The sequence below is a fragment of the Molossus molossus genome, unplaced genomic scaffold (assembly GCF_014108415.1).
Source record: "Molossus molossus isolate mMolMol1 unplaced genomic scaffold, mMolMol1.p scaffold_m16_p_16, whole genome shotgun sequence".
Taxonomy (NCBI): domain Eukaryota; kingdom Metazoa; phylum Chordata; class Mammalia; order Chiroptera; family Molossidae; genus Molossus; species Molossus molossus.
This window is the reverse complement of record NW_023425351.1, coordinates 15,572,075-15,599,736: the sequence shown is the minus strand read 5'-3', so window position 1 is coordinate 15,599,736 and position 27,662 is coordinate 15,572,075. Positions and strand designations below refer to the sequence as shown.

The window sequence follows — 27,662 nt, the reverse complement described above, 5'->3', positions numbered from 1 at the left end:
GACCCAAAGGCAGGGTTGCTAACTGACCAGAGCACCAGGCATCCCAGAATAAAAAGCCTTGGGCAGATGCCCCAAGTCTATTCAGTGGTCATCAGCGGCTTAGTGATGATGACCCGCCATGTACCTGACCACACTAGGCTCTCGGTTTCTTTTTTTTTTTTAATCCTCACCCGAGGACATTTTTCCATTTTTTGTTCAGGTAGAGTGGGAGGGAGAGAGAGGAACAGAGAGAGAGAGAGAAACATCGATGTGAAAGGAACACATCGAGTGGCTGCCACCTGCACAACCGACCAGGGCCGGGGACAAACTGCAACCGAGGTACGTGCCCTTAGCGGGAACCGAACCCGGGTCTCTCCGGACCGCAGGCCGACGCTCTAACCGCTGAGCCAAACCAGCCAGGGCTAGGCTCTCGGGTTTCTGAGCTGAACAGCAGGGGCCCACCTCAGCAGCTAACAGTGTGAGGCTGGGTACATGGTGGAATAAGAGGTGTCAGAATCATGGCAAATATAGTGGGGGGCTCCAAGTGGGGGCTGGAGGTGAACTCTGAGGGGGTGTGAAGAGGTCAACCAAGGCCAAAGGAAAAGGCAGAAGGGAGCCGAGTCTCAGGAAGGCCGAGTCTCCGCATTCTAGGAGGGAGGCAGGGACCATGGTAAGAAGTTGTCCCATGTGGAGGAGACAACTATGCAAGCTCTCCACCGACTAACAATTGTCAGCATAAGGACAGGCAGAGACACCACGAAGAAACAAAACTATTGTCTCAAGTCACGCTGGAGCAGATGGATTACAGAAAAGGTTCGGCTTAGGGACAAGTTCACCACCCCCACACAGCACCCAGGACGACAGTGCTCGCCTGACTGGCACTGCCTGAGTCCAGTTCTCTACGGAATACTGGAAAGACTGATGCATTATTCATGCAATAGCAGGTAAGCAGCAGCTCAACCAGAAAGTAACGACAAAACCCCAGCAGAAGGAACCAAGCGCATGAGAATGCTTTTCATTCCCAAGGCAGAGAAATGCCATTTCAATCAGCAAAGGCCAAGAACAAGAAAGGAATGAGGTGCTCAGAGGGGGAAGGGGAGACCTCTATAATACTTTCAACAATAAAAGAATTAAAGAAGGGAGGGAGGGAGGGAGGGAGGGAGGGAGGGAGGGGGGAGGGAGGGGGGGAGGGAGGGAGGGAGGGAGGGAGAGAAGGAAGGAAGGAAGGAAGGAAGGAAGGAAGGAAGGAAGGAAGGAAGGAAGGAAGGAAGGAAGGAAAGAAAGAAAGAAAGAAAGAAAGAAAGAAAGAAAGAAAGAAAGAAAGAAAGAAAGAAAGAAAGAAAGAAAGAAAGATTGATTTAGTGAAAATTACAAAACCACCTTTACCCCAGATATTTTTGCCCACTGGGCTACGGCACTTATATTACAGACTGAACACATTTATTAACAACATTAGTATAGGCATAGAGAGGAAAATAATTAATGTGTGCCCCAATTTAACCAGTATTACCTCTGGGGAGTGGCTTTACTCTCCACAGTCACATTCTATGTTACAGATCTATGACATTTAATTGTTTTGCAACATATGTATTATAGTTAGTGATTGGAAAAAATATACCAGGTCTCATGCCACGTGAAAATATTGACAAGTTCACAGTCAGGAAACAGTATACTGCCCCCACTTTACTTATCCCCATGAGTGATTCTGATTCTAACGGTCCGAACGGGGGAGGTTAAATATCCACAGAATCGGCAGAAAAAGCCCCTGCAGCAAACACCCAGACAGCTTCGAAGAGGCCAGGAGAGGGAGGTGTATGCATCCAGGGCCAAGGGGACAGAGGAACAGTGACAGCACGGAACAGACTCCACCAAGGGCTGGGAATGAATGAATATAGGGAAGGAGGGAGGTGAGGGGAAGGAGACAGGAAGGAGGGAGGAGGAGAGAAGAGAAAGCTGAGGAAGCGGAGGGAGGAGAATGGAGAAAGGAGAAGGGGCGGGGGAGGGAGGGAAGGGAAATAAGAAACCAGGGAAAATGGGGGAGGGAGACACCTAAAGTCTGATCAACAAATAAAGGGTCGTGTTTCTGATCATCAGAGTTATACATGAATTTAATAATATATTTTTAACATGTACGTACCATTTATTTCCCTTTCAGGTCTCAGAGAGTGTTGCTAACTTCCAATTCAAGACTCAGAAGGAACAGGTAGGTGCTCTAGATGTCCAATTGGGGATTTCTAAAAGAAAAGGAGACAGAATACAAATTATCCTAGAGAATAAAAGTGATTAATTAAAGAAACTGATTTGCCCTGGCCAGATGATTCAGTTGGCTGGAGCGTTGTCCTATGCACCAAAAGATGTTGGGTTCAATTCCCAGTCTGGGCACATACCTAGGTTGCAGGTTCCATCCCCAGTGGGGGTACATAGGGAGGTAACCGACTGATGTTTCTCTCTCACATTGATGTTTCTCTCTCCCTGTGTCTCCCTTCCTGGCTCTCTAAAAGTCAATAAAAACATATCCTAGGGTGAGGATTAAAAACAAAACAACAACAACAAAAAACACTGATTTTCACTGAATAACAAAGATGGTACATTTCCTCATATACCTGGGAAAAGACTGGGTTCAAAGCTACTTTCTAACATAGCTGCTCTAGCAAACTCTAAATTGATTCTAGAAAGAAAAAAAAAATCAATGGTAGGATATGCTGCATTGGCCTCTTTAAGGGAAAACAAGCCAAAGGAACCTGTGGAGGGCCCTTGGCTGGGGACCCACGTGGCTTCACACCATGCCCAACACAGCATCCCCAACACGACTTGGTCATTAAGTCCTGCAGGAAGTGATCCAGCCTTCTCACAAACAACCAAAAACTGGGGAGGAGACAGCTTTTACTTCAGAAGCTTGGTTCATGTTTGCAAGGGAGTAAAAAATGACAAAGCAGCATTTGATCTTGTTCTCCACATGCAGTTCCAGGTCCGGCACGAGCTCAGACACAGGCCTTCCTCTCCTGAGCAAGGGCAGACCTCAGTACACCGCATTTCATTCCTAGGAAGGAACCGGTCCACATTCTCAGACCCAGAAATAACAGGACTCCATTTCACAAAGGGGAAAGAAATCGAGGCTCTCTGAAGAAAGTCATATCCCTAGGGCCACACACCTAAACGTTTTTTCATTTTTATATGTATTGGAAGATATCTGAATGAATCATGAAAGTGATTGTTATCCGTACATCTGACAGCTCAAAGGAAAACCCCGTGGTGGACAACCTACCGGGCTTCTCCCTTAGCATCGCTTTCTGCGCGTGCCACAGGCCAATGCCCACACCGCGTTTACGAGAAAGGGGGCGCTCAGACGGAGCAAAAACACTCTGACTACGACAGGTATCTTTTTTTTTTTTTTTAATCCTCATCTGAGGACATTTTTCCTTTTTTGTTCTGGTAGAGTGAGAGGGAGAGACAGGAACAGAGAGAGAGAGAGAGAAACATCGATGTGAAAGGGACACATCGAGTGGCTGCCACCCGCATGACCAACCAGGGCCGGGGACAAACTGCAACCGAGGTACGTGCCCTTAGCGGGAACCAAACTCGGGTCTCTCGGGACCGCAGGTCGATGCTCTAACCGCTGAGCCAAACTGGCCAGGGCAACAGGTATCTTTTTATTGAGATTTACTTTATTTTGCATGGTTATAGAAACTATCAATAGTAAAATAGTCTAAGGACGCACTTGGGACTTCAACAGATGATGGCTAAGGACACTCCACTCGGGTTGACGCCAGCTTCCCAGCCACCATCCCCTTTCTGGAGGATGCATAATGAACGGTTTGCCAGAAGTTTATCAGTAAGCCTGCAAATCTCGACCTACATTCTGTTTAGCTTCAAAACAATAAAATAAAATAAAATAAATGAAAGCCTGAAAATGTCTCTTTAAATAACAACTAAGACTGCCTCGCCAGTGTGGCTCAGTGGTCAAGCATCGACCCATGCACCAAGAGGTCGCTGGTTCGGTTCCCGGTCAGGGCGCACGTCCGGGTTGTGGGCCCAATCCCCAGTGTGGGGCATGCAGGAGATGGCCCGTCAATGTTATCTTTCATTGATGCTTCTGTCTCTCTCTCTAAAGAAATCAGTAAAGAAAAAAACCTTAAATAACAACTAAGACTTATACTCGCCCCTCTCACATTTAAAACATTCATCTTATCCTTTGAGATGATGTGGAGGGACCTGGAGAGTATTATGCTGAGTGAAATAAGCCAGTCAGAGAAAGACAAGTACCACATGATCTCACTTACTTGTGGAACATAATGAACAGAATAAGCTGTTGACCAAAAGAGATCCAGAGTCACGGAAGTAGGGACAGACTGACAAACCTCAGATGGATGGGGGTGGGAGGGGGGAAGAGATAAACCAAAGAACGTATACACATATATGCACAACCAGTCCACACCAACACGAGGCTGGGGAAGGCAGGAGCGGGGTGGGGGCGGGAAGGAGGGCGTCAATAGGGAAAAAGAGGGACATCTATAGTCCTTTCAACAATGAAAAAATATAAGCTACATATATAAGAATAAACTAATAAATAAAATAAAATGTTCAAAACAATCTACTTTGCCCTGGCCAGTTTGACTCAGTAGTTAGAGTGTAGGCCCGTGGACCAGAAAGGCCCATGTTCGGTTCCTGCTAAGGGCACGTACCTCAGTTGTGGTTTGTCCCCAGCCCTGGTTGGGGTCATGTGGGTGGCAACCACTCAGTGTGTCTCTCTCACATTGATGTTTCTCTCTCTCTCTCTCTCTCTCTCTCTTTTCCTCCCACTCTTCCTCCCGCACTATATGAAGATAAATGCAAAAAACAAACAAACAAACAAATCTACTTTTCCCTGACCCATTACCTACCAAGTTCAACAAGAACAGAAAGTAAAATTAGTACTGGATTAAAACAGAAATATAAACCCAAGTTTACGGCTCTTTTTGAGTGCCTACTGCCCACAATTTAAGAATTTATTTGATATGTCTGCTGAATTGTATGGGATTCCAGGAATTCAAATGAATCAAGTCATATACATTTAATAGGACACTGGAGAAAATTTAATCAAAAATATGTTTGGGCCCAATTTAAATTGACTGTGACCCATAATAAAGTAAAAACATTTTACATTTCACTACTTTGCAACCAGTATTTTTTGTTTTGTCCTAAAATTGTATCAAAAATTCCTTTTCATATTTATCATTATTTTTCTCACATTTTTGAAGAGAGAAAATAACAGTTGAACTCCTACTCTAATGATTCAGAGATAGAAGAGTCACAAAATTATGACTGGGATGGGGGATAATACCATATGTAAAGAACTTCAGGACTGAGTTTATCTTCAAAGTTGCCATATGACATCAAAACCATCCTAATAAAAATAACTCATAACACCTATTTTTGAAGCTAAGGGATTGTAAGGTCATCTGTTTTTAGCAACTCATTTCACCGCGGAAGAAATGAAAACCCAGAGTGCTCAAGAAATCTCTCCAAAGCCATACACCCAAACTGGTCCTAGATCTCAGACTTCCTAGGTGCCAATCAAGTGCTCCACTGGATCACAACCTATTTTTAATTTCCATGATAAACCTCTTAAGAGCTTATAATTTCATCTATTTTTCTACACATCTATATTTTACAAAGCATGAACACAAGTCAACTTCACTTTATGTTAATACAAAACACAACCAATGTCCAAGAACATACTCTGCCTTTTGCTCCACTGATCATACCAGATTAAACAATGAATGCCTATGAAAACTCTGAAGTGAAATCTGCAATGCCCTTAGGTTGTCTAACCTAGATACATCTATTCTCAAAACAGAATTTCCCTTTCTTATTCATAGTCAAATCATAATCACAGCTTTGCCACAATATAGTTTCAAGTAGATTTTGTAGAGAGCTATAAAAAAAAAATACAGATATTCTACCATCAAAGCTTAGATAAGCAGTTTTTTAGAGTAAGAATTTCAAGATAATGTACTGTTAGATCCATCAGTTCAGACAGAACTCTTACCCTCTGGAACTCTGGGATCATGTAGGAGCACCGAAGTTTCCTGGATCAGCATCTTATCCACAGTCCTTTGCTGATTCCCCAACTGTCTACCCTGCACAGAGCTAGACGCAAGGGAACCAGGGGTCGCATGATGATGTCCTCACCCACTGTGCCTTCATCGAACTGAGTCAAGGTTTGCAAGTCACCAATGAATACGTGCAAATGTGTGTTTAGAGGGGTAGTTAGTAAATTCACATGTGGTTTTCCCAGAGAGTTAGTTGACAGATTTAGTTAAGAGTATATGTTGGGAAGCAGGGTAAGATAATTAAAATAGGCCAACAGATAACAGAGAGCCCCTCCACACACGCCCCAAAGAACAAAAGAGTGGTTAGGAAACAAAAGTATCCATTGAAAGGCATTCCCTTCCTGAAAATATGTCAGCAACAAATTATCTTCCTTATATTTCTTCATATAAACTGATTAATGGTATTAAAACTCAGTGCCAAACAACCCCATTAAAAAGAAAAAGATAAGCTGTAAACTTTCAACAAAGAAAATGAACGAATGGCAAGTAAGCCCAAGAACAGATCTTCAACATAAGTAGTCAGCAAGGAAATACAAAATAATACCTGAATGAGACACCATTATAGACTCACTAGAATGGCTAAATTTAAAAGGGCAAAAATATCAAGTGTTTACAAGAATATGGAGCAAATGGGATTCTTATACAATGCTGGTAGAAAATGAAAAATGTTAACAAATAATTTGGCAGTTTCTTATCATGTGAAACACACAATTACCACATGATCCACCAATTCCACCCCTAGGTATTTATCCAAGAGAAACTGAAAGACAAATTCCACATCAAGACTTGTACGAGAATGTTCACAGTAGCCTTATTCAGAGTACATAGCCCATAACTTGAAAGAACTCAGATGTCTACCAGTTGATGAATAGATAAACAAATCATAGTATATGAATACTACTTAGTAACGAAAACGAAAGAATTACTGACGCATACAGCGTAGGTAAGTCCCAAAACATTATACTATGGGGAAGAAGGAAACACATAAGACTACATGTATAATGCCATTTATTTGAAATTTTTGAGAAGGCAAAATTACAGCAATAGAAAGCAGATCGATTGTCGCCCAGGGTCAGGGTGGGGGGAAGAGGTCAGTGTAGAGGCATAGAGGAGGGATAGAAATGTCCTGCATCACAACGGCAGTGAGTACATGATTGTGCATATTTATGAATTCCATTGAATAATACACTTAAAATCAGCGAATTTAAAATCTACTCTAAACCTATGTGCAAAAACTCTTTGATACATTAATTGGAAAACCCCCTCTAGGCACCCAGCAGGCTTTGTCCTAGTCTAACGAATATGCTTATCTGTGATGTCAATAAACACACTGATCAAAGTTATAGCTGATTCGAGGCTAAAAATGTGAGAAGCTGGAACAATTGTATAGTATTATTGTCAAATATAGATAAAAACCAAATTGCATTGATTCAGCAAATATTTCCTAAGGGACTACCATGTGGTCCCTGAGGTCCCTACACTAGATAAAAAAAGTCACCAAGATGAAGTAAGCAAGAGCCCTTGCCCTTACAAAGTTCATTATCCAAGAAAGTAAGTAACGCACTCCCGCTGCAGAAGTAATTGGCTAACGAGCCTGAGAAAGACCTGTGAGTTTGCGCTCGTCACTCACCTCTCAGCTATGGCATCAAACAAGGGAAATCACAGGCTGAACCAACAGAAGGATCAAATTCAATAAAAAAACACACAAGTATTACCTTGCTCTAAATTGGTCAACCCATGTAGGGGAAGAGGTAACTTTCCATCATGCTCTGGAGGTGCTCACTTCAAGCCCCCCCCCCTCCCCCCACGACGAAATCCCTAAGATGATGCACAAGGCTGGACTGACCCTGTACCTATCTGTGATCCAGGCTGATAAGTGTGTTAGGTGATATCAGACCCTGACAAACTGGGTCATGAGCAGGTAAAAAGGGAACCAGGAAAATTTTAAATCAACTGGGGAAATGCCTGGGAGTGGGGGTGGTACCATTTGGAGGGGGAGACATCATTCCGAGTGGCACGTTACTGAGTGGTGAGTGTGGCTCATGGTAAGAACACCCAGCGCTGAACATCTCAGGTTTGATGAGACCACCTCATGAGGCAGAGAGACCGGTTCAGCAAGTTCACTGAACTAGGAACTCAGCCATATCCCAATCCTAATATTTCATCCCAATGTTACCTGGATCACTACCATCACCTCACTACCTGTCTCCCAATGCCCAGATTTTCAACCTTCCACGGGGCAGCAAAATCGATCTTTCTCATACCCAGTTACGACCATGCCCTCCTACCACCCCACCCCATGCCTGCAATCTACCCTTTCGGTGGCTCCCCATCACCTACAGGATCAAACCTCACCCAGGCAGGGCCCCATCAATGCAGCCCTTCCGCCACCCTCCGTCAGAGGCTGTGCCTGGCCATTCGAACCTCGCAGAACACGCTCGCGGGCCGTGCTGCTTCCCACCTTCACCTGACACACATGCCATCCACTGTCTGAAACACCCCACACCCCCTGCTGTGTGTCTGGAGGCTGCAGCCCACTCACCGTTGGCATGGCTCCGACAAACCCTCCTTTTAGAACATTTCCTTGACCCTTCTCACTTTCACCACTTCCCCTTCTTCGTGCCCCTGCACTAGACTCATCTCCATGAAAACGTCAGCCCAGATGTATAGATCAACTGTGGCTATATCTCCCGGATGAACTAAACCCTTGCCTGGGTATCTTAACCCCTAGGACAGAGCCCAGGAGGTGGCACCTCATAGATCCTTCTGAACAAGTCAGGGATTCCAAGAGTCCAGTCCTGTAAGTCCTGTCTGATCACATACCCATCAGCACAGTATCGGCTTCAGTTATGCAGGAGGTACGGAGTAAGCCCAAGCAAAATGGGGCGAATCGAGCCCTTACCTCCGAGGGTCCTGCTGGGCATCGAATGCCAGGTGTTAGAAAGGAGGCAGCAAAGGAGGCAGGGCAGACACTCAGCCACCTCTTCCTGCCCACTTCATCATCAACCCATGAAAGAATACCTACTGTGGAGTAAGGTGCTTCCACAAAACTGTGTACAAGTGCCAGGCATATAGGAGTCACTTGGTTATAAATCACTAATTATACACATTCTAGAAAATTGTCCTTTCTTTCCCAAAAGGCAGGGTGATACAACCAGGGACATCTTCTGGAGGTTCAAAGTAAAAAGGCCACAGTCACTTCCCTGTAATACTCCTCACATGCTGTGAAGACACTTTAAAAAGAAGCCTTTTATGTATTCTAATAAATAACTTATTTGGTCTTAGCCAAGTAGCTCAGCTGGTTAGAGCGTCAACATGATACACCAAGGTTGTGGGTTCCATTCCTGGTCAGGGCACATATAAGAATCAACGAATGAATGTATAAATAAGTGGAACAATAAATCAATCTCTCTCTCTCTCTAAATATCAATATAGTAATTTAAAAGTATGAATTTATTTGGGCCAAGTTGAAACAGATCCCTGCATTTCTGTAGGCTTTACCAAAAAGAAAAAAAACACACTGAAAAGTTTCATTAAATTTACTCAGATATATCCCATCACTATTGTTCACTGATTCCCTATAAACAATAACACTTAGGCCCTGGCCAGTTTGGCTCAGCGGTTAGAGCGTCGGCCTGTGGTCTGGAGAGACCCGGGTTCGGTTCCCACTAAGTGCACGTACCTCAGTTGCAGTTTGTCCCCGGCCCTGGTTGGTTGTGCGGGTGGCAACCACTCGATATGTCCCTTCACATCGATGTTTCTCTCTCTGTCCCTTCCTCTCTCTCCCTCCCACTCTATCTGTACAAAAAATGGAAAAATATCCTCGGGTGAGGATAAAAACAAAAACAAAACAAAACAAAAAAACAATAACACTTAGCAAACCCACAAAAAGCCAAAGAAATGTTATGTCCGAGATAGAAGTTTCTGAAAAAAGTCATACTGGAAAAACCTGTGAACTGCTTGCTATCACTTCAGTGTCGCAAAGTTCTTTAAGGATAAATGCACTGGGTTCCAATTAATACATTTACAAAAATAAAAAAGTATTGCACATCTTAAATGTTTAGTTTTAACACTCTTCGAAATCATGTTCTGACACAAGGTTTGATATACAAATACATGTTTTTAAACCTAGCACCTTATTAACTGGTCGTGATCCAATTGCTAATATTGTCATTTTCCAGGGTTTTAATACTTGAGAGTCAGTAGCTGGAAATAATATCTCTGGGAAGAAAGAATAGAGGAAGGAACCTCCTTCATTAAAAATGTTTAAACTTACATAACTCCAGAGATTTCCTAAATAAGAGATACTTTCTTTTCGGTCAGCATGTTCTTCCAAAGTCGCTGTACTTCGTTGTCCAGAAAAAAACTGCTGTAGGAAACATGTATTGTATAGTTTCTCAAATTCTTATGTGCAAAATCCCTTGTTAACCTATAATATGAAAACTATTTCTTTCAAGAGAAAACATAGGAGTCAGGAACTCCCTACAACATAAAGCAAAAAGCACTGATCTTATCTTGAGGCTGATCTTATCTTGAGGCTGATCTTAAATTTTTTTTTCAATTATTCATTGTGGTAAAATACACCTAATATTTACCATCTTAACTGTTTTGAAGTGCACACTTCAGTGGTGTTACATACCATCTTAATATTGTGATTGCCACCATCCATCCCCATAACTCTTATCTTGCAGGATTGAAACTTTGTACCCATTGAATATTCCCACCCCAACCCCTCCCAACCACCATTCTACTCTCTGTCACTAAGAATGTGACTACTCTAAGTATTTCACGTAAGTGAAATCATAGAGTACATGTCTTTGACTGGCTTATACAGTATATGTCTTACACAGTCTTTTGACTGGCTTATTTGACTCAGTCTAATGTCCTCAAGGTCCATCCATGTGGCAGAATGGGTCAGAACGTCCCACCTTTTTTTAGGCCAATAATATATTGTATGTATGTATACACCACAGTTCGCTCATTCATTCATCCGTTGACGGACCCGTTGAGTTGCTTTCACAGTTTAGCTATTGTGAATGATGATTCTGTAAATATAAGCGTACATGTATTTCTTTAAGACCCTGCTTTCAAGTCTTTTGCGTATATACCCAGAGGTGAAGTTGATGGGTTGTATGATAATTCTAATTTTATAAATTAAAATTTTAAAATAACTATCTATTAAATCAGGCACTATGTTCCTTGAAAAGTAAAAATTGAAACTGTAATACATTGTTTAAATAACTCTAGAATATTATGCCAAGAAATTATATCAACAAAATTCTGTTTTCAGCTTGATTATAAACTGGCAATTTTCCTCCCTTCCAGGCATCTCCAAATAACAAATAAGAGAGAGTGTTAATGAGACCAAATCTCCTTTTATTTTGCCTTAAAAAACTAGCCTCCAGGGTTGGACTATAGGACTCTTAGTATCACTTACGCTGTTTGAAGACACACACTTCTTATGCTCATCACACACACGAGGCAAAGCTTTCTAACACTGTGTTTTTGGTCTTCAAGAAATTAATCAGTTTAACTATGCTGAGATTTCAGGGTTGCCCTGGTTATGTAAGAAGTATAACTGGAGCTCCCTTCCAGTGCTTTCCAGAGCAGGTGGCAATGATTTCAGGCCAAAGAATCTACTTTCATCTTTCTCTTAAAAAAGCTATTCATGCCCAGCCAGTGTGGCTCAGTGGTTGAGCTTCAATCCATGCACCAAGAGGTTGCCAGTTCAATTCCCTGTCAGGGCACATGCCCAGGTTGTGGGCCTGATCCCCATCAGGGGGCATGCAGGAGGCAGCCAATTGATGTTCTCTCTCGTCGATGTTTCTCTCTCTCTCTCCCCCTGCCTTCCTCTCTGTCTAAAAATCAAGAAAGAAAAAATATATATATTAAAAAAATGCCATTCATTTCGTTAATAAGTGTAGAACAATGCCAATGTCAACACTGGTATTATCTGCTATCCTACAAAAACAAAGCATAATGTTAATAAAATGTAATACAATCTACAGGACACTTTTTTAACAGTTAAACACGGGCCTTATTATGATAGCATATCCTTGAATTTTTAATTGTGGTAAATACATATAATAAAATTTACCATCTTAGCCATTTTGAAGTGTACAGTCCAGCGGCATTAAGAACGTTCACACTGTTGTCCAACCACCACCAGCCACATCCAGATCTTTCATCTTGCAAAACTGAAATTCTGGACCCATTAAACATTAACTCCCTGTTCCCTTCTCCCTTCACTCTCTAGCAACCAACATTCTATTTTCTGTCTCTGTGAAATTGATGACTGTAAGTACATCATTTAAATGGAATTATACAGTATTTGTCCTTCTGTGACGCTTATTTCACTCAGGGCCCGTCCATGCCCAGCCTGAGTCTACAGGGCACTCCCCTCTCATGTTCCAGGAAAGCCTTCGCCTTCAGAATGAAATGTAGCGCTAGGGCGTCTCACCAGCGAGGCCCTGCTGAACAGACAGGCCAGATGTAAATCACTGTGTCTATGAAAGCACGATCCAGAAGGACCAGCATCAACAGCGCCACAGAACACTGCTCGGGGCTCTTTTCTGCGGGAGCACCCCTAAAACCTTCACTGCCAGCCCCTAGCAAGTAAGCAAGCGGAGTCTGTGAGCCAAGCCACCCACACGTCTGTAAGATAGGATAGGGTAAGGTTTCACTGAGAACTGAACTAACTTTTCATATTTAATGTCTGCTGTATGCTATCTTTAGGGCTCTGGGGAAATTAATGTCGACATAAATGACTGGCCAGGAATGATTTACACTATGAGTAAACATCAAATTCATGGCTCCGTTACATGTAAGGCAATTTTGCTATCTTAATAGTGATACTAACTTGCATGAGAATAAAACAACTTACTCTATAAAATATAGCGTTTATTATATAATCGTGTATAGCAATTTTTGGCTGTTTGGCTGTTTTATGTAAGCCTTACTTCCTCAACTAAATTATATGTCTCGCAAACAAAGTCTGAATTCTCTTACGTCCATCTCAAACTGAAGTCCACAGAAAATGGGTGTTGGATAAAATACGGATCTGACACATAAAAAATAAATTGATAAATCTTCAAAGAAAATTGGTAAACAAGGTAATATTTATAGCTTAGTGGTACAGCTGTATGTTTTGCAGTCAAATATGTAATCCTAAATTTGAATCTCAGTTCTACTCAGGGTTGTTCTGTAATAAATGCCAACATATTTAAATACTGTTGCCTTAGAACCTGAAACAGAGTAAATAATCAATTACATTTGAATCATTAGTAGTAGGAATGTTATTGCAGTGGAGTGAATGTTTGTGTTACCTCCAAATTAATATGTGGAAATTCTAAACCCCAAGTTGTTAAATATGTGGAGTTGGATAGCAAGCCAGTCTGGGATATTATTAAAGATAATCCTTCAGGAAGCTTCTCTGGCCAGGAATTTTGACCTGTAACCAAAACAGTTCAAACAGCACCAGGAAAGAGCCCGGATGGGATGAACTGAGCTCCTCCCACTGGCTGAGCCACCCCAAAGCCAGGCCCACCCCACCTCCAGGTGACTGCGGCCGCAGCAACACCATAACTACAGCTTCCAAGACGCCCAGAACTCCCCAGAAATGTGAAGATGGGAAAGCTTTCTCATTTTGAGCCACTAAGTTCCAGGGTCATTTGTTATGCAACGAGAGAAAATGCAGATTTTACTTCAGCTCCCATTTATCTTTTTGCCCAGTATAATCATTTATCTGAAGTACCTATTTCCTAGATTTAAAAATTCAAAGGGGCATAGAGAATACATGTTCTAGTTCCCCCTGGCCCATCATGGAGGCCATAGGTTTCTCATATGTAAAAACTGTTTGATGCCTGGCCAATGTTTCTCAGTGGTTGCAGCCCACACACTAAAGGGTCTCAGGTTTGATTCCCCATCAAGGGCACATACTTGGTTGCAAGTTCACTCCCCACCCTGGTTGGTGTGAGTAGGAGGCAACCAATCAATGTCTCTCTCTCTCTCTCTCTCTCTCTCTCTCTCCTCTCTCTCTCTCGCAGTGATGTTTCTTTCTCTCTCTCTCTCTCTCTCTCTCTCTCTCTTCTCCCTCCCTTCCACTCTCTTTAAAAAACAATCAATGAGAAAAAAATTCTCTGGTAAGGATTAACAAAAACAACAACAAAACTCTTTGAGCCCTGGTCAGGTGGTTCAGTTGGTTGAAGCATCGTCCTGTACACTAGAAGGTTCTGGGTTTGATCAGGGTGCATACAGGAGGCATCCGACCTATGTTTCTCTCTCTCTCTGTCTCTCTTTCCCTCTCTAAAAATCAATAAAAACATATCCTTGGGTAAGTATTAAACAACTGTTTGAAAGATACCCTAGTTTCTCTGTTGTGAGGTATTTAGATTAAATGTGTTAACTATATAATTAAATCATAAAAACAGAATGAATTTAATTATATAATAAAATAGTTCACTACTCTGTAAGTTAAATTTGTTTCCAAATAAGACTTACTTTAATTTTAGAATACACATTTTACTAGGTTTCATTTTAACTGCTTATAATTTGTTTAAAAGCATGTTTTAGTTCAGCCCTGGCCGGTTTTGCTCAGTGGTTAGAGCATCAGCCTGCAGTCTAGAGAGACCCGGGTTCAGTTCCTGCTAAGGGCACATACCTCTGTTGCAGTTTGGCCCCGGCCCTGGTTTGGTCGTGTGGGTGGCAACCACTTGATGTGTCCCTTTCACATGGATGTTTCTCTCTCTCTCTCTTCCTTTCTCTCCCTCCCACTCTATCTGAACAAAAAATGAAAAAATGTCCTCAGGTGAGGATAAAAAAACAAACATGTTTTAGTTCATCTAGGGCATTTAAAAAAATTAAATTGGGTAACACTGGTTAATAACATGACATATGTTCTAGGTGTACGATTCTATAATACATCATTTGTACATTGTATTGTGTGCTCATCGGGCAGCATTTTTACTTAAGGACCTAAAACTAAATTTAGAAATTGTCTTCATTATATTCCTCCAAATTTAATCAATTAATTGTATCTATATTAATTTTTATCGAAATAAAAGTATCCAAGAATGTATATTTTATGTACTCTAACAGAAAACAGCCAAACTATCTGGAAATTCAAAAGAACATCAACTCATCAGATAAAATAAAATAAAATTCCCAAGACAAGAATATTATTTTGTAAAAACATTTTTTAAATCAAAGGAGATAAGTATATTTTCATGGCCCAAAGTACTGATGTTAATAAAGATATTTTATAATCACTACACTTAATTTTTTATTAAAGCTTCATATGCTCCAGATTGCATTAAAATTTTTTAATTTGAAATAAAATATGAAGATCATAATTTTTCTTGCAAGTGTCTAAAATATTTAATAAGGGGTGCCTCAAAATATCAGAACTGAACTAATATTTCACATATGAAAATCTCACACACTAAAGACAAATGCAAAATCGTGAGGGGAAATATGCACGTATGTGGCTTATTATGCAGAATTGTTATATTCAAGATTATGGGCTCTGTTTCAGATTCTTGCTGAAAAAGTTAAAGCCTGTGACCCCACAGGTCTTCTCTGGGAGAACTTTTATAACCCTTTCTGACTTTGCAGCATTTTCGCTACAAGCTGTCCGCCCTCCCTCGCACCCAGGACCCTGCAGTTGACGGTGTCTGGGAACTCTCCCCTTAGCACCATGCGCCTCTAGAATGAGGACTTCACCCAGACCAGCAGTTTAACTTCACTAGGTAGTAAGTTCAAATGCAAAATCTCAGGTGCTGCCCAATGGGCTACTGGTGTTTTAGCAGCCCTCCAGGTGACTCTGATGTGCTGGCTGGGGACCACTGACCCAGATCAGTGGCTCCTAACACCACCTGTACATCACTGTCACCTCTGGGTGCTCTCAGCAGTTCCCCCAATTCCCACTCGAGGGAGGCAGACCCAGGACGCTACAGAACCTGAGGTGTTCTTACTGGGTTGACTGTGGACCCCTGGAGTAGATGATCAAGAAGAGCCTTTCAAGGAAGAACTGATGACGGACCCTGCACGTTAGCCCTGATGGTGCCCATTTTGCTTGGGCCTTTGCCAGGCCAGAGAGAACGGAGGGCAGAAGTATGACCCTGCACACGTAGATGGCAGAATCATAATGGACAGAAAGTCCCTGTTCCCAGGAGGCACATGGTCCGGTCACACTCCCAGGATGGAAACAAACGTTTCAAAACTGAAGGCCAGCTACTTGGTTCCTCCCCGAATGTGCGTTCAAGCTTTTACCAGTTTATTTCCGTGTTGAAGAGAGGTGACCTTATTTTCCAGCACTGGCCCGAGACAGTGCCCTGAGCAGACTCTAATAGGTCTATTGCGAAGCAGACTAGAGCTCCTGAGGCATGATCAAATATACCCAGACAGGAAGAAAGGCAGTGCTAGACTTGGCAACACGACGGTACTTATGGGTGGGCCTCAGCACATGGAACAGAAAGCCAACTGTCCAGCTACCCTGGATCCCTTCCCTGTCCCAACAATGGCGTCCACTTTATACGGCAGTCCATCCTGGTCGGGGTCACCTCTGACCCTCGTCAAGTTGAAACCTACTTTCCCTGTGGGTCTTTGTTCAGTAACCTGTAGAACACCCCACGAAGGCCTTTCTAATATGGTCAACTACTGTGTCCTGAGCCCAGGGATGTGCCAGGCAGCTGCCCCCTCCCCCTGGGCCCCACTCAGGAGTTTCTATGTGGATCTGAGGACAGCCCCTGGGCATATCCCAACCCTAGACCTTCACACTCTTATGCTGGCCTTGGCATTTCTTGCTGTTAGCGTCCATCTTTGGTACATTTAGATAAATACAGGGTAACATCAGGTATTTGCCTTCTCTTGCAGTACTTAGAGAAATCTTTGTTGGGAAGTAATGCCTGCTGGCTGCAGCACCAGAGGGAGCGCACTATCTAATTCCAAGCACAGCCTTTAAGAGGCATGAGCGTCCAGGAAAACCCAGCCAAGGATTATCAACAACCCCTCCCAGGCCAGGTAGAGTGAAACTCAGGGCCTCTGGCCACAGCCCAGGCATGAGGGCACCAGCCAGGGGACGCAAACCTGAGAATGCCACTCCACTCTGCCACGGCCTCTGGGGAGGCAGTAGGGTCCACTCTGCCCACGGCCGGCCGCAGAGCCCGAGTTCAGTGAGGGTGTGCTCTTCCAGTCCCCGAATGACTTGAAGACCCCATCTCACCTCTTGGCACCGATGTCCCCATTAGTAAAGCAGGATCTTAGTGATGTCAACCAAGACATGGGATCATCCCAGATGAGCTCCAGCGGCCCCACACAGGCACAGGAAGCCAAAGGTCTGCTTGCCCCACATGCACTGTGACCGGCCAGACACCAGGAGAGTGCCCTGTTTGTGACCCGGAAACATAACCAAATCCCCCTTTAAGATTTTCTATGCAAGAAATGAATTTAGTTTATTTATATTTTCCATAGGACTCATCAAACTTATTATTTTAAATTGAAAGAATGACTTCCAAATATTTTTCTCTTCTACAAAAAAATACATTAGTAAAATTAAAAAGTTGCTCACCATTGATTTAATATTTAATATTTAATATGAAAGTCTCGACAAGGTCAAATATTTAATTCCAGCCTTCCCAGAAAAGAGTTTAAATAACCAACTTACAGACCAAAAGTGACATTATAAAGCCTCTAGTTTAGCTCTACACCCTGCCTTCTTTCACAAAAAAAGTGTGAGATACCTTCAAAAAAATCAAATCCAGTCAAAGGAAAACAGAAGATAAAATTTCTGGACCTAGAGAAAATTTAAGCATAAAAACAGAGGTCACAATAGGAGAAGAAACTAGCCATAATTTCCTATGAAGATACTATAGTCGAGCTTCAATTTTACCTACAGTTTACTGTTCATATTCTTCAAATAACCAAATTATTTGCCTTGCATGTTTCTGGCCAATTTATAAAAATGTGTCAAGTGCAGATGACACCGGAAAATAACAATGCAAGAGTCACAACATCTCCACCACAACCCAGGGAGAGACAGCGCGCGGCTGCCTCTGGAATACCCTTCAACCCAAGTGAAGCACAGGATGGATAAAGGGCTGCTCAGTGAGGAAGGAGATTTGGGGAAGGTCCATGATAACACCTTGCCACGTCAATGTTCCTAGTGCCACTTACTACATACTTGGAAGATGAAAGTTGAAGGAACCCATGCAATCTATGGGTTAGATAAACACTTGAGAAAAAATCTTCCATAACAAACAAGCCTCTTGCATGAGAAGAGTGAAGGGATTAAGCAAAGAAAAAGAGGGAAAGACTCATGGACGCAGATAACACTATGGTGATTGTGTGTGTGTTGGGGGGAGGGGGTGGCGGCAGAAGAGGGTGAAGAGGGGATGAATGGTGATGGTGATGGAAGGAGACTTGACTTGGGGTGGTGAACACGTACTACAGTATACAGATGATGTATTATAGAATTGTACACCTGAAACCTGTATGATTTTATTAACAAATGTCACCCTAATAAATTCAATGAAAAAAAAAAAGATTGTTAAGAGTTCAGTCCATAACTTTCAACTCAAGTTCAAAAAGCCTGGTCAGAATACATAATTACTTGCTTCTATATGGATGCAGCCAAACAGGTACCCAGTGGGCAAAGCCAGAAGCATCCTTGAGAAGTAACAATTTGAAGGTCACTCTACTACATGAATCCAGTAAACCTCCACAGGTACAGTCAAGATGATTTTGTCCTGGAAATTTTTGAAAGCAGGTCAAGATATTACCAAGCTTTCTACCATAGCTGCTTATATGTGGACCCGAAGTCAAGCTCACAGAAACAGAGCAGAATGGTGGTTGCCAGGAGCTCGGAGGTGGAAGAAATGAGGAGATGCCAAGTCAAAGGGAACAAACTTTCAGTTCTAAATTGAGTAAGTTCTGGAGACCTAATGTTCAGAATGGAGACTATAGTTAATAATACCATATTGTCTACCTAAATTTGCCGAGAGTAGATCTTAAGTGTTCTCACCACAACAAATAAATAAATAAATAAATAACTATGTGAGCTGATAGATGTGTTTGTTAGCTTGAGTGTGGTCATTTCACAATTGTAAATGTATACCAAAACATCATGTTGCTACCTTAAATATGTATAATTTTGTTTGTTAGTTAAACCTCAATAAAGCTGGAAAAAATAAATTAAATCAAGAGATACAGGATTTTCTAAATCTCATAAATTAATTTGCTATATATTAATTAAGTTGTTGGATATGAACCACTAAAGATAACGATTTTAACTTTAGGTCAATTAATACTAAGGCATTCTTTGTGGCAAGAGTTAGATATCAGGACCAAGACAGATCTTCTGAACAAACCAGCAGAGGTGGGGTGATGTCCTCTGCATTACCCTACTCATGAATATCGGTGGGCTACCCCAAGGTCTTTGATTTTATTCAAGTGTTTCTTTTCCACGTAACAACACTTGAAGGTGAGGGATAATACAGTCTCATTCATCTTTGTGCTCAGCACCTAGCCTGTGCCTGGGCATGTGTGCACTCGGTAAATGTTTTCGGCGAGTCCTCCAGACCATGCGGCAGAGCGTGGCTGCTGTGGTACCACCTTCTTCGAGACCACTACAACTTCCTCCAGCTTTACCTTCTCACGGCGACTTAGTTTATGTTCCTCATGTCACTGACATGAAACGAGCTCTATGGGAAGCTGAGAGTGTCCCCCAGCCTGTTCTTGTCACAGCAATCAATACAAGATGTTCTGAGAACTGAGTTCAACCGGTTACAGACATAGCCACGTTATCAACCACAACTCTGTGTTCTCTAAACTGTCCACAAGCTTATCAGAGGAGACGTTCCAAATGTATTACAGAAATCCAAATATAAGTCTGCAGAATTGTTCTGATGTTCTAGCCTAGTGACTTTATGAAAAAAAAAAAAATGAGGCTAGGCATAATTTGTTCTTAGTGAAACTGTTCTTGCTTTTAGTTACTACTATTTCCTTTTCTACAAGTACATAACCATCTGCTTACTACTATGTTTTAGTATGCTACCAAGGATATGGAGAAACATCAATGAATTGTAGAAAGTCTAGAACAACATCTTCCCATGGAAATATAACACAAGTAAAAAATGTGAACCATATATGTTATTTAAATTTTTTTTCTTTATTGATTTTAGAGAGAGAGGAAGGGAGAGGGAGAGAGAGATAGAAACATCGATGAGAGAGAACGTCAACTGGCTGCTTCCTGCATGCCCCCCACTAGGAATTTAGCTGACAACCTGGGCATGTGCCCTGACTGGGAATCAAACTGGCAACCTCTTGGTGCATGGGTCAATGCTCAACCACGGAGCCACACCAGCCGGGTAATATATGTTATTTTAAATCTTCTTGGAGCTGTATTAAAAATTTTAAAGAATCTGGTGAAATTAATGTTGATAATATATTTTATTTAGCCCAAAAAATCCAAAATAGTATTGTTTCGGCATGTAACATAAAAATATTAAGGAGTTGTTTTATATCCTTCTTTCAAACGAAATCTTCAAAATCCGGTGTATATTTCACACTCACAGGACATCTCAATTCAGGTCAGCTACCTATCCTTCGCTCAGTAACCATGTGTGGCCAGTGCCGCCTTCCTGGACAGCACGGGCCTAGGATCTGCCGGCACTAACTGGAAAATCGGGGTGTTATCTGAATTCGACACAGTCTTTCAGGGTACTGTCATTAGTGGTACCTGGATCCCATCCGCTCAATCTCACGATGCAAACAACTCTCCGGGCAGCAGAATGATTTCAGACTCAAGCAGATATTCCTAAGAAGCTGCTGGTTTGGGTAGATTTGTGTTGCTCTACCAAGCCTTACAGCAAAGAGAAGGCAGAGACAGACTTTTATGCCTTTGTGTTCCAGTTACTTGAACATCACAAAAGAAATGATTGTTTCTTTTGTTCTTTTTCTTCAGATCAGAGAAGGTCAAGGAAAATAGTTTGAGAGGAGACATGAGAGAAGCCTTTCAGGATAATCAAGACTGCAGGAAGCAGAGAAGAGGTCAACGAGCACTTGAGGCACAGAAACAGCAGGTGCAAAGACAGAGCTATGCCCATGGAAGTCCGCGGGGGCACGGGGGCCAAGTCAGGAGGGCTGGACAGCATGTCAGTGAGGCTGCTCTGGACACACGATCGGGCTCCGAGCAGCTGAGGGGCGAGGCCGACTGACAGCAGCTCATTCTGGGGGCAGCGCAGCAGAGACAGGAAAGGAGGAAGGTTGAGGCAGAGATCAGACAGAAAGGAAAAGCTGACAATATCCTGAAGGAAGGTGGAAGGTGCACCAGGAATGCAGAGCAGAGCCAGGCAGGAGAGACACTTCCGGGTCAGACAGGGGGGGAAACCCAGGAAGTGGGGACACGGAAGGGAACGGGGTCTTCATTTCAGTATCAGGGTGACAGTGAGCTGCTGAGCATCAGCTGGCAGGGGCACTGCGGACAAACGTGGGCCCGTTCTCTGCCGTCAGTGCGAACACCTCTCCAGCGCACAGGGAGCAGCGGGCCTGGTGCCGGTCTCAGCTCCGACGCAGGGAAGAATCCCCCCCTTTCCAAAGGGGAGCTTTTCATGATTCCTACACTGCCACTTTGTTAGAGCACCTACTCTGTTCAAAACCTATGAGCACACAGTAAACTTGTTGCTATGTTTGCTGTTTGAGGTTTGAGGGATTTATCTTTTTTTTTTTTTTTTGTAGAAGGAAGTTTCTCATAGTTTTGCTACTTTACATATCAAAATACAAAACAATACTTTCTGATGTAATAATCCTTTTGTTTTACTTTTTGCTCAAAGGGGAGGTAGAGGGCCCCAAAAAGTGACAGTAAAAAGCCTTATTTTTACTCTATAATGAAAAGATTAATCTTGGCTCCACGGACACTACTTCCCCCAAGTCAAGCAGGCACATGGGAAGCACGTGACCCTCTTCATAAGGCACCTGCCGACTTCACCTGCCGACTTCAGCAAGGGCACCAGCACATTTCAAAGGATGGAGGAGGTCAGACACACCACTGAGGGCAGTAACTTGGAGTCAGAACGAGAGAAGTGACGTTGTAACTAAGCAATGGCTAAAGACAAAGATGAAGTTCTAGGGGAGGTGTCCTGTAGGTCTTAGGGCCCCAGAGTTTCAGCATCAATGAAGACTCGACTTCTACCCAACTAGGCAGCAGCACGGACCTGGCACACAGCCAGCATGAGAGTATTTATTGACTAAGAAATGGAAGTGTTGCCAGTGACTAGGGACACCACTATCCACGGTATCGGCTGACCAAAACCTGAGCGCTGGTTCTGGAAAACAGTTCAATTAAACATGGTGTCCATGCCCTAATGGTGCAACAGGTTAGGCAAGAAGTTTTAGCTCTACTTACCCTTGGTCCCAACCAGCTTCATCTTAAGTCAGGTTTTTAGATAAAATTCTCCCCAGGGGGTTAACAAAAACCCACAAGTTAGCCTACTGGAATCTGACAAGTCCACATCATCTGAGCAGGAGGTCACCCACCACTGCCACGGTCACTGGGGTCTTGACCAAGCTGCTGCCTGTAGTTGACTCTAGTCTGAAACCAACTCTTGACCAAAGCAGAATCAGAAGAGGTGATCCAGGAAAGACCAGAGCACTCTGAGCAAGTGAATCCTTGAAGAACTTAATCATTTAATTATGTGCAACTGATTAGTTCTTTACCCCTTAAGGCCAAATGTCTCAGAAAACAAAGATAAAATCATGTATAAACAAAAATACAACTATTTCAACTAGAAGATGAGGGCACCATCACACAAATGCAAAGACTATCAGTAAAGCGCTGAACACCGTGCCAGGAACATAACGTCCTTATCACTAGTACTATGACTGACTGACCGCATGTGCTAATGGAGGAAAAATCATGGACAACGGCGTGGTGATAGTGGGGGAAAGGGGAGTGGATGGGGGTAAAAGAGGGGATAAATAGTGATGGAAAAAATAAATAAATAAAATGCTATAGCACTCAATTTCTTCCTATATTCACTATGATAGGCAGTAAGTAGTCTCAACCATCTAATGCTGAAAGGAGAAAATGTATGTTTTTAAGATTCAAGACCAAATACGAGTTAAAACTGTGAATCAGACATAATTATACAAAGTACCTACTATCACTTTAAATTTGAATGTAAACTGTGTTGGAGAGACATCGTAAGTGGAGACTGGCCCATCGTGGTCATGGCCAGGAAGGCCATCTCCTCGTGTGCTGTAAGACCACACAGAGTGGGGAGGAGACGACAACACCTCTTCCTTGTGTGGAGAGAATTCCGTGGAGCAACACAGACACCGTCACCATCCCAGGTGAACTCACTGAAGACACAGTCACAAAGCCAACACAGCAGTCAACTGGCTCAGTGATGGGAGTGTTGGTCAGGAAGGTGGCGACATGTGGCTGGCACTCCTGAGAAAGCCTCCATGGAAGGGCAGGACTTAGAGACTTTCTGGGAGTCAGACCATGTACATGGGCTTAGAAAACAGCACTTTTACAAAATGTTTCCAAAACCGCTTACCTAATTTCTGAAACGCTTCAGGGGTGGGGGATTTTTTTCTGCCAAGGGCCATTTGGATAATTTATAACATCATTTGCAGGCCATACAAAATTATCAACTTAAAAATTAGCCTGTTACATTTGGTCAGGCTACTTGGGTGAGGCGTGTCATGGTAGTTGGTATTGATTTTGCGGTCCTTACAGGGCCAGGACATGCCCCACCCCTGCTACAAATGTATGGTGGTTAATTTTATGCCTAAACTAGATTGAGTCACAGGGGCGCTCAGATACTTAGTATTATTGTGGGTGTAGCTGTGAGGATGTTTCTGGATGAGGTGAACATCTGAACTGGTAGACTGAGTAAAGCCTTCCCCAGTGTGCACGGGCCTCATCCAGTCTGCTAAGGGCCTGCATATAACAAATCTGCCTGATGGGTCTTCTCCTCCCTCAGCCTGAAACTTATACCATCCATTCTCCTGGGTCCCCAATATGCAGATAACAGACTGTGAGACTTCTCAGCCTCCATAACTGCATGAGCCAATTTCTTATAATACATTTTCTTAAGATAGAGATAGAGATAGAGACAGAGGTAGAGAGAGATAGAGACAGAGGTAGAGATGGAGGGCGAGAGAGACATCAAGATTGAGATCCTACTGGTTCTGTTTCTCTGGTATATGTGAACAATAAGAACCATTTTGTAAAATAAAAAATCCAAATTAAAATGAAGACTTTTAAGTATTTCGGACACAAGTGTATGAAAACATTTGATGCCTTGAATACTGAATTAGGGGCCTTGCGACGTGGTCTCTTGGTCACTAACGCACAGTGCGTAAACAGTGCCTTTGTCCAGGGAATGGACAGAGCTTTCCACAGCTGAATGGGTCACTCATAAATTACTCTGAAAGAGGCATAAGTAGCCAAATTATAGCCAAAGCAGTTTAGTCCTGTGCTAGTAAGTTCTGAAAGGAAAATACCTGTAGGAGAAATCAGATAAGCGAATCAGGCCACAGGGCGGGAACAGGCCATACTGGGGGAGGGCAGAGCCACTTCTGACTGGGAAACATGGCCATGGTGAGGCTCGGACTGAACCTGGGCCTTCACACACATGCACACTCACACACACAGACTCATACACTCATGCACACACACACACAAACACACACATGTGAACCCTATACACACTCACACTCATAAAAACACATACATGTGAACCTCATACACATTCACACACACACTCACAAACTCACACACACAAACACGCACACATGTGAACCCTATACACACACACGCACACATACACTCACAGGAACTCACACACTCACACAAACTCACACACATGTACACACACACTTTCACACACAAACTCACACACATACATACATATTAACCACATGATATGTGTGGGGCTCCCACCACTTCTAAGGAAAATTCACTTAAAACCAATTTCCAAACAACACAGACCACAAATCTCCTCTGCACTACCTAAATATTACTTCAACTTCCCACAAAATATACATATATATGACAGTATTACTCTCCTCCTATAAGAACTACAAATATAAATTCACTAACAAGAATTAGAAGAAATACAATCTTCATGAAATTAAAGAACTAAGTGTCTGGACGGCCAGTCTGCCCCTTCAAAGATGGTGACCGCTCTGGCCAAAACATTATAAACAGGTTCCCTCACATCCCTGGCTCATGTTGCAGCCTGGAACAAAGCCTACGGAAGCTATGAAGAGCACCTATGACAATCATATTTAAAACCAACACAACAATTTCTCTTCTTCTCTCATGGTCACTAAATAAAAACAACATTTATTGAGAAAGAAAGTATCTTATTCTTAAAATTCACAACATTCCAATGAATGGTCAAGCGAACACAGGCCAGGGACAAATGAAAAGCATTTTAAAAATCCCCAATTCACAATCAAGTGTACAGTGAGCCTCCCATTCCCCTTGTTCGAACTATGTAGTCAAAACACAGATGTACTGTCAGGATTCACTGGTATTTCCCAACACTGCTGAGTTCCCAGTTTCCAAGCATCTCTCTTTGACCACAAGTAGAAATGGTAGCCAGGGAAAGGAAGATGACCAACAGATGCATGTGTGTGAGAGTAAATATGTACACATTTATGATTGTGAAGTACTGGCACAAGGATTTGAAAATAAGTCTTCACATTTCATTCACTAACCTTCCGCCAAAGACTGCAGTCAACAAGTAAGCAATGTGAAAGATTAAAAGCCTGGAGAAGAATCTATAAATATTCTAAATTCGAAAATGGGTATGATTTCCTTTTGAAAAATACAAATAGCATCAGAATCAACGCGTCAACAAAAGTTGTTATGAGATGTGGTATTATAAGTAACATAATGCGACTTGGAAACCAGACGGAACGCCCCCAGACCCGAGTGCTGAGTGAGCAGGTCCAGTAGGCCACCAGCCACAGAAAACGGGTCAGGAGACAAGCCCTGCCTGCCCCCGCTGCGCCTTCGCAGTCCTCACAATGGCAGGGTCACCCTCGCACTCCACTTAGCACAGACAGATTAGGCCTGGGTCCCTTTCAACTTGCAGAAATATACTTCCAACCGGTGGACAAATTGCAGTCTCAGTGACCAATTAGGGCTATGAATAAAATAAAGTAGGATAATGGAAAACAGAGTGGCTAGAGAAGGGGCTACATTAGCTCCAGTGGTCAGGGTGAGTCTCTGAAAAAGTGACTTTCACCCTGTGACCAGTACAATGAGACTATACAAGACGGATGGAGCAACGTAGGAAATCCATGAGATGCATTTTGCAAGCATCATCTTACTTACTCCTCAAAACAATCCTATAAAGTAGGGACTGTAGTCATCCCCATTTTACAGATCAGGAAACCGAGGTTCCTTCCATAAGCTTCAGTAACTACACTTCACACAGAGCCAATCTTTGCATCTAGACAGACTAACCAGAAAGCTCTCTCAGTCTCTCAGTAACCAACTTACCTATTTACTGGCTTTCAATGAGGTGTTTGGCCTGGAATCCCCAAGGCTGTAACCACGCCTCCACCTGCCCTGGTGTAACAGAGGGAAACAAAGCTTGGAACCCCCAAGTGATGTGCCACCCATTCTGAAAGTACACACACTGTCTCTGACTTCCCCTGAACCTGACAAATCTGGTCTGTTCCAGTTTTCTTGATTTCTGAGACCGACAGTCTGTAGTGAACCTGGAGGCAAAGAATCTATGTAAGTGACTTCTCTACATTTATTTAAAGTATCAGAAAGACGGCTAACATTGGATCAATCCGGAGGTAGGTGATTCCACTGCACACCCCCAGGTCCTTCCAAACACAGGAGTTCCCCCTTATCCGATGTTTAGTTTTCCGCAGTTTCTGTTACCTGCAGTCAACCATGGTGTGAAAATATTAAATGGAAAATTCCTGAAATAAACAATTCAAAGTGTTAAATTGCACACGTCTCTGAATAACGTGATGACATCTTGCACTGTTCCACTCCATCCCACTCAGGATGTGAATTGTCCCTTTGTGCAGCATCTCCACAGTAAGAACGACTTTTCTATCCATGAAATAATCGAATTTGTAAATTAAACTTTATTATAGATATGTATGCATAAGGAAAAAAGTATATACAGGGTATGTGGTACTACCCACGGTTTCAGGCATCCACTGAGGGTCTTAGAAGACATCCCCCTCGGATACGGAGGGACTACATAACAGGATTCGACTTGTATTGTTCAGATACAAACAGAAATAAAATACAAGTTGGCAAGCCCTCTCACCTTGATCTCTGGAATATACCATATTTCACTGATTCTAAGACACATTTATTTTCCTATTTTAATACCTGAAATCATGATCCATCACAATAGATGGTGTGTCAAAGTTTAAATGTCAGTATGTTTTCTGTCGACTTCAAGAGCGAACATACCTACCAAGAAGGGCTCATGGTGGCTAACTGGGCTCAAATTTAAAAACAGAGCCTAGCCCTGGCTGGTGGCTCAGTTGGTTGAACACAGTCCCACGCACCCAGACGTTGCTTGTTTGAAATCCGGTGAGGAC

General features: G+C 42.7%; 1 protein-coding gene across 1 annotated transcript in view; it reads right to left on the bottom strand.

The window, feature by feature from the left end:
• Nucleotides 1-3,768, bottom strand: part of FAM110B (family with sequence similarity 110 member B) — a 121,873-nt gene extending 118,105 nt beyond the window's left edge. Inside the window, exons 1-2 of the mRNA XM_036264095.1 lie at nt 3,698-3,768; nt 2,117-2,213 (exon numbers count right to left, since the gene is read on the bottom strand). The gene's annotated coding sequence lies outside the window, so the exon portion shown is untranslated. The remainder of the gene's footprint in view (nt 1-2,116; nt 2,214-3,697) is intronic.
• Nucleotides 3,769-27,662: the final 23,894 nt, after the last annotated feature.